Raw genomic sequence first — 8,679 nt, forward strand, 5'->3', positions numbered from 1 at the left:
TGTGCACTGATTGCATATCTATCTATCTATCTATCTATCTATATCTATATAAGTAATGGATACATGCAGATGTGATATACAGATGTGAGGTAGATTCCATAACTTGACTGTGCACTGATTGCATATCTATCTATCTATCTATCTATCTATCTATATAAGTAATGGATACATGCAGATGTGATATACAGATGTGAGGTAGATTCCATAACTTGACTGTGCACTGATTGCATATCTATCTATCTATCTATCTATCTATCTATCTATCTATCTATATAAGTAATGGATACATGCAGATGTGAGGTAGATTGCCAGTAAATAGATACGAGTGGGGTTCATTAGATAGGAATAAGGAGGTGGGTGCATTGGGTGTAGATTGCAGATATATTGTGTATAATTAAGAGGTACATGAAACAGTGGTGAGAGATATTAAGAGCCATTTGGATGGGGGTAGCTCTGAAATGAGTGAAGATTTCTGGTCGGTAGATAACAAGAGATTCATCCTCTATTACCTTTGTGGTGGAGTCTGGGGGAAGAGCTGACTAAACAGTCAAGCTTTGGCTTTTTTCTGGAAGGTGAGGAAAGAGTATCTGTAGAATAAGCGCAGAGGATTCAGAGCTCTTCCAGCAGGAAGAAGGCTCTAGAATGAGGGTGAAAGTGGGAGACGCTCGAGAGTAATCTAAGGAAGTATTTCTTCACAAAAAATGTGGCGGATGCATGCAATAGGCTCCCGCAGGAGATATAACAGTCTGTCAAATCATGAGCGGACTGGAATGGGTAGAAGGGGAATAGTAACTTATCCTTTCTAATGGTTCTAGGACGAGGAACCCTCCATGAAGCTGCTAGGCAGCACATTTAAAACAAATGGGGAAAAGTATTTTTCTCACTCAGCGCACAATTAGACTGCAGAATTTGCAGGGCTGGTGCTTCTCTTAGGCAAACCAGGCAGTTGCCAGGAGCACCAGAGTTTTAAAGGCAGCAAAATCTCAGCAGCACGAAGACAAGAGGATTTCTGTGCCAGAAGCAGCAGCACCAAAGAAGGAGACGTGCTGGAGCCACTGCCGCTGTGCTGAAGGGATGGTGGGGTAAGGGGCCACCAAATACTCTTGCACTGGCCCTGGGAATTCATTGCCAGAGGATGTGGTGAAAGAAGTTAGCATTGCAAGGTTTAAAAAAGGTTTGGATAAGTTCTTGGAGGAGAAGTTCATTAACTGCTATTAATCAAGTTTACTTAGGGAATAGCCACTGCTATTAATTGCATCAGTAGCATGGGATCTTCTTAGTGTTTGGGTAATTGCCAGGTTCTTGTGGCCTGGTTTGGCCTCTGTTGGAAACAGGATGCTGGGCTTGATGGACCCTTGGTCTGACCCAGCATGGCCATTTCTTATGTTTTGTTCTCTCTTTCTATGAATGTCCTATAAATATAAGCATTGGTTTCACTCTGTGAAGTGTTTTGACTCTGCTGTAGCACCGTGTTGTTTTGTTCCTGGGCGGTCATCATCAGTGCATCCCTCCTGAGAGGCCGGTAGTGTCCAGTGAGTGTCAGGGGACAGGTAAGGGAGCGAGTGGCTGCATCCTCCCACTGCCTGCCGGCAGCCTGGAGTTGATAACTTCCTGCTGGGTGTGGTGGGCGAGAGAAGGTGAATGGCAGGCAGGGAGGGGAGGGGAAGAGAGCAGGTGCAGAGTCAGGTGATGCTGACGTGTTGTACCTGACTAAAATCACATGCGGGCTCGCACAGTGCACACGCCGAGCGTGGGATTGGAAAGCAACAGGTGAAGATGGCATTGGTGGTCTTTTCTAGTAAAAATGTTCCTACAGAGGAAGCAGGTACCATGGAAACGTAGCCAGGGCCTGGGGAGCTGGTTCTGTGCACGTTGCATTGAGCTGGGAGTCTGAACTGGGGAGAAAGGCGTCTTCCCTCGTGTGTCCGTGACCAGGACTGACTCTCTCTCAGTAAAAGCAGCCCCCCCCAGGACGCTGGCCACAGCTTGATCCCTGAACTCAAGACTGGGGAGAAAGACGTCTTCCCTCGTGTGTCCGTGACCAGGACTGTCTCTCTCTCAGTAAAAGCAGCCCCCCGGACGCTGGCCACAGCTTGATCCCTGAACTCAAGGTCTTGTCATCCCAATCCTGGGGGTAGCCCTGGGTCACCCTGCTAGGCAGTGCTTTCTGAAGGTGACTGGGGGTAATACTCATGGTTCTTCCTGGATTATTTCTATAGGAGACATGAATGGTGCAGATACAGGAAAGCGACCAGATATCCGACTCTTAAACCTAGAATATGAGGGCAGAAACCCCCCGTGCGGCCCATCCACATCTCCTGCTCCCTCAGAAACCCCCTGTGCTTGTCCCACGCTCCCTCTCATTAATTCAGACACTGTCCTTATCTGCACCACCTCCAGGTGAAGGCTGAACCGCACATCCACCTCCCTCTCTGTACAGAAAGGTTTTCTTAGATTGCTCCTGAGTTTATCTCTCTCTTATCCACATCCCTGGAGCCTCCTTTCCATCAAAACCTTGGAGGTATTTCAATGTCTCTGACATATCTCCCCTCTCCTCCAGGGTGTATCATGTTTAGATCTTTAAGTCCGTCCCCATGTGCTTTAGGATGAAGACCCCTGACCATGTTTGCAGCCCCCTCTGGAGCGACTCCCTCCTGTTTCTATCCTTTTGGAGGTGGGGTCTCCAGAACTGTACTCAGTATTCCCAGTGAGGTCTCACCAGGGTCCTATACAGGGGAAATATCACCTCCCTATTCTGCTGACCAGTCCTCTCTCTGTATATCCAAGTGGTTATGCCATCACCTTCTCTAGTTGTTTCACTGCCTTAATGTCACTGCAGATCTTGCTCCTGTTTTGTGCATAGAAAACCATCGCCCCCTACACTGTGCCATGCTCTTGATTTTTTCCCAGCACAGATGCAGAAGCTTCCATTACTTAGCATTCAATGTGGCTGCCAGATCATCGCTCAGGCTGTTCCTCTCGCCTGAGGAGGTGGAACAGAAGCTCCAGGCTGGGAAGCCTAGAGAATGAGCGAAAACTGAAAGTATGGTGAGGGCAGAATGGCACGGGGAAGGACTCGGAGAGGTAGCAGCTACCAAACCCTGGAGGGGTAGAGCTGGAGATCCCTGGCAGGAGAAGGCTTCTCTGCCCGCATAGCATGAGAGAGGCGTCATTGAGGACAGGGCCTGCACAGGCCCGGGACGGAGGAAGAGCTGCATTCCACTTAACAGTGTCACATTGCATAACTCTCTCCTCAGCTCTGTCATTACCTCTGAAGCTTCCAGAGCAATTAACCCAATTGCTATGCGCATGGAAAGAGGGCCTGGGATTTCTCAGAAGGAGAGCTGCTTGGCCCAATGGCTTTGAGCTGGGCAGAGGGCAGGAAGCTCCATGCAATGCTTGCCTGCTGGGAGTGACCCCCGTGGAAGGGGAGGGGGTTATGCTCTGGGGTTAAAGACTGCGCTTCTATCCGGTAGGTATCTGAAGACGCCGGTGGGTTGAGGTTAGAAAGCCAGAGCCCCTATCCTGCTCAAGGGGGAAAGCTTAGTGCGAGCCCTTGGTTTGCGCTCTCTCCTCGGTGTTTGTGGCTTCTGCTGCTGCCAGGGCTGTTCTGCTATGCAAGGACCATGAGCAGGAAATCATTTTGCATTTTGTGATATCTGCGTGGTAGTGTCCTGATCTGACAAGATACAAGGTGAGGGGTGGAGAGAGGAGCACCCTAGCCACGCCCCGGGGTGGTAAATGAATCGGGACGCCCACTTGCCTGTACGGTGGTAAGGAACGCAGAGGGTCAACAATTTTCCCCCTTCTCAGTAATGTTTCCCAAAGCTTAGGGAGTAAAGGGGAAGGAAGGTGAGACAATATGACAGGGGAAGATGGGAGGAGAGGAGAAAGGCATTGACTGCCTCCAGAATTCAGTCCTTCCGCACCGTCCCTGCTGCTTCATGCAGGATGTGCTAAAGGAAGACTCATCCCCCCTGCAGAGTCCCATCAGGGAAAGGCTGATCCAGGCCTGCTTATGCCCCTGTGTATCTCTAGACTTCCAGTTCCTGCTTTTGTTAAAAAAATTAAAAATTAAAAATTGGAGGTAGAAGCTCATATATGAAGTGGGTTAAAATCAGGGCCTGCTCTGATTCTCCCTGTAGGTTTTAACTTTCTGACCTGGTCCCATCAGCTGACCCTCTCTGCTTTCTCTTCCTCTCCTCTAGTTCACAATGCATAGAATCATAGATAAGGCTGGAAGGGACCTCAGGAGGTCATCTAGAGTCAGAGAAAGATGGGGCTGGAAGGGACCTCAGGAGGTCATCTAGAGTCAGAGAAAGATGGTGCTGGAAGGGACCTGGGGAGGTCATCTAGAGTCAGAGAAAGATGGGGCTGGAAGGGACCTCAGGAGGTCATCTAGAGTCAGAGAAAGATGGGGCTGGAAGGGACCTGGGGAGGTCACCTAGAGCCAGAGAAAGATGGGGCTGGAAGGGACCTCAGAAGGTCATCTAGAGTCAGAGAAAGATGGGGCTGGAAGGGACCTCAGGAGGTCATCTAGAGTCAGAGAAAGATGAAGCTGGGAGGGACCTCGGGAGGTCATCTAGAGTCAGAGAAAGATGAGGCTGGGAGGGACCTGGGGAGGTCATCTAGAGTCAGAGAAAGATGGGGCTGGAAGGGACCTCAGGAGGTCATCTAGAGTCAGAGAAAGATGGTGCTGGAAGGGACCTGGGGAGGTCATCTAGAGTCAGAGAAAGATGGGGCTGGAAGGGACCTCAGGAGGTCATCTAGAGTCAGAGAAAGATGGGGCTGGAAGGGACCTCAGGAGGTCATCTAGAGTCAGAGAAAGATGGGGCTGGGAGGGACCTGGGGAGCTCATCTAGAGTCAGAGAAAGATGGGGCTGGAAGGGACCTGGGGAGGTCATCTAGAGTCAGAGAAAGATGGGGCTGGAAGGGACCTGGGGAGGTCATCTAGAGTCAGAGAAAGATGAGGCTGGAAGGGACCTGGGGAGGTCATCTAGAGTCAGAGAAAGATGGTGCTGGAAGGGACCTGGGGAGGTCATCTAGCGTTAGAGAAAGATGGGACTGGGAGGGACCTCGGGAGAGCATCTAGAGTCAGAGAAAGATGGAGCTGGAAGGGAACTGAGGAGGTCATCTAGAGTCAGAGAAAGATGGGGCTGGGAGGGACCTGGGGAGCTCATCTAGAGTCAGAGAAAAATGGGGTTGGGAGGGACCTGGGGACATCATCAAGAGACAGAGAAAGATGGAGCTGGGAGATCATCAAGAATCAGAGAAAGTTAAAGCTGAGAGGGAGCTCAGTGAGTACATTTTCCTGCCTCAGATCAGAATCCACTGAACCTTCATTAGCTCAGACAGTTATATCTAACTTACATAAGAACTAAGTCTATTCCATGTAACCGTTGCTAGTAATAGCAGTGGCTATTCTCTAAGTCAACTTAATAGCAGGTAATGGACTTCTCCTCAAAGAACTTATCCAATCCTTTTTTAAACACAGCTACACTAACTGCACTAACCACATCCTCTGGCAACAAATTCCAGAGTTTAATTGTACGTTGAGTAAAAAAGAACTTTCTCCGATTAGTTTTAAATGTGCCCCATGCTAACTTCATGGAGTGCACCCTAGTCTTTCTACTATCTGAAAGAGTAAATAACCGATTCACATCTACCCGTTCTAGACCTCTCATGATTTTAAACACCTCTATCATATCCCCCCTCAGCCGTCTCTTCTCCAAGCTGAAAAGTCCTAACCTCTTTAGTCTTTCCTCATAGGGGAGCTGTTCCATTCCTTTATCATTTTGGTAGCCCTTCTCTGTACCTTCTCCATCGCAATTATATCTTTTTTGAGATGCGGCGACCAGAATTGTACACAGTATTCAAGGTGTGGTCTCACCATGGAGCGATACAGAGGCATTATGACATTTTCCGTTTTATTCACTATTCCCTTTCTAATAATTCCCAACATTCTGTTTGCTTTTTTGACTGCCGCAGCACACTGAGCCGACGATTTCAATGTGTTATCCACTATGACACCTAGATCTTTTTCCTGGGTGGTAGCACCTAATATGGAACCTAATATTGTGTAACTATAGCATGGGTTATTTTTCCCTATATGTATCACCTTGCACTTATCCACATTAAATTTCATCTGCCATTTGGATGCCCAATTTTCCAGCCTCACAAGGTCTTCCTGCAGTTTATCACAATCTGCTTGTGATTTAACTACTCTGAACAATTTTGTATCATCTGCAAATTTGATAACCTCACTCGTCGTATTCCTTTCCAGATCATTTATAAATATATTGAAAAGCACCGATCCAAGTACAGATCCCTGAGGCACTCCACTGTCCACTCCCTTCCACTGAGAAAATTGACCATTTAATCCTACTCTCTGTTTCCTGACTTTTAACCAGTTTGTAATCCACGAAAGGACATGAAGGCTCCCACTCTCGTTCTCTCTCTCACACAGAGGCTCCCACTTCCATGCACATACACACAGCTTCTCCATGCCCACATGTTCTCTCACATACACACAGCGTCTCCGTGCCCACATGTTCTCTCACATACACACAGCTTCTCCATGCCCACATGTTCTCTCACATACACACAGCCTCTCCGTGCCCACATGTTCTCTCACATACACACAGCTTCTCCATGCCCACATGTTCTCTCACATACACACAGCCTCTCCGTGCCCACATGTTCTCTCACATACACACACTTCCTGGACGGCTCCCAGTCTCATACCAGCACCCCACGCTCCCCATGAGAAGCAGAAGCCCATTCTGCTGCTGCTCCTTCTCGTGCGCCAGCCCCTGCGCGTCCTCTGTGCTGATCTCATGCACGGCAAGATCAGCACAGAGCACATGATAACCGCAAGCTTTTCCAGTTCTGCAGGGGCAGCACACGAGGAGGAGGAGGAGCAGGCGAATGGGCTCTCTCTGGTTGGGTTTCTCTTCTCAGCCTCCCGGGCCCCCTTCCTTCTTTTGCTGTCGCTTTGCTGCCTCTCAGGCTGGGGGGGCCACAGCCCACTCAGGCCCATCTGTGGCTGCACCACTGGTCTCCGCTTTACTGCTGATGTCCTTCTTACTACTTGCATGGCACCTTCTGGAGTTCCTAGGCTGTAACCTTCAGAGGCAGCAGGTCAAGGTGCGCTTGGAAACGCTTCTGAGTCGGGCCCTGGGCGTCTGACTTGCTGTTAAGAAGCACTGGTGATGAGATCCATTTACTTCTCTGGGTGCTTGAGTGCCGCCACAGTTGCGTTAGACATTAGGGGTAGATATTCCAAGATGAATGGTTAAGCAAGTTAGCCGGATAAGACTTGTGCGGCTAAGTTACAAAGGATATTCAGCAGCACGCCTGTGCCCTTAATATCCCTAAATAAATTGCTAGTTAGCAGCTAACTTCAGAACATAAGAAATTGCCAGGCTGAGCCGCTCTAACTCATCCCTAGCACAAGTGGATAAGTCTGAATATTGCTAATTATTATCCGGATAAGTAGCTCCCCCTAGCATGCCCAGATCCCCTCCACCAGGTGTCTGGCTTAGCTGCACAAGTCCCTATTTATCCGCCTACGAAGCGCTGAGCCAGCAGCTGGGAGAAGGAGTCCGTCCTCCTTCAGCGCTCAGATCCTGTCCCGGCTCCCGTGAGGGGAGTGCGCGCTCTCTGCGCACCCTGTACTCGGGGAAGCAGGATGGGGGGAGGGGCAGGAAAAGCGAGGGCAAAGCCCCTCCACATGGCCGAGATCCTTTTGAATTGTAATTCTTCTTCCTGCTCACCTAATGCCACGCAGGGATATTATAACTGCTCGGGTCCTCCCAGCGGGTGTTCCCTAAGTCCTGATATCTCTGCTGCGCCCCCGACTTCCCTACAGAAGCCCCTTAGGCTGCTTTGGGATTGATCGGATCCTCATCACCCCAGGGCCAGCTGGAAGATTTATTCTGGGGTGTTTCCAGATTTGGGGGTTGGTTACTTGGCCCCTCTGGAGGAGAGAGACGTTCCAGGCCTCCCACGTTCTTGCAGGTAATGGAGAAGGTGGTTCTGAGGTACCAGGAGGGGAAAAGCTTGTCTGCAGATCAGGGCTGTATCCCCCCTTCCAACAATGAGAGACATCCTGTCCTTACAACCGTCACACTGACTCAGCAACGCGGGCTGACCACCAATGTTTCTCAAAGCTGAGCTGAGGAAACTCGCCTGGGCTTGCAAAGATCCAGAGCACAGAGGCCAGCGGGGACCTCACACCAGTATCTACAGCCACCATCCCTCCACAGCTCCTACACCTGCCCCCCATGCACTCACCTCCTCCTCCTCCAGGCTTCCCTGCATCCCAGCACCACACCTCCATCCTCTACAGCTCCTACACCTGCCCCCCATGCACTCACCTCCTCCTCCTCCAGGCTTCCCTGCATCCCAGCACCACACCTCCATCCTCTACAGCTCCTACACCTGCCCCCCATGCACTCACCTCCTCCTCCAGGCTTCCCTGCATCCCAGCACCACACCTCCATCCTCTACAGCTCCTACACCTGCCCCCCATGCACTCACCTCCTCCTCCAGGCTTCCCTGCATCCCAGCACCACACCTCCATCCTCTACAGCTCCTACACCTGCACCCATGCACTCACCTCCTCCTCCAGGCTTCCCTGCATCCCAGCACCACACCTCCATCCTCTACAGCTCCTAC

The sequence above is a fragment of the Rhinatrema bivittatum genome, chromosome 16 (genome assembly GCF_901001135.1).
Source record: "Rhinatrema bivittatum chromosome 16, aRhiBiv1.1, whole genome shotgun sequence".
Taxonomy (NCBI): domain Eukaryota; kingdom Metazoa; phylum Chordata; class Amphibia; order Gymnophiona; family Rhinatrematidae; genus Rhinatrema; species Rhinatrema bivittatum.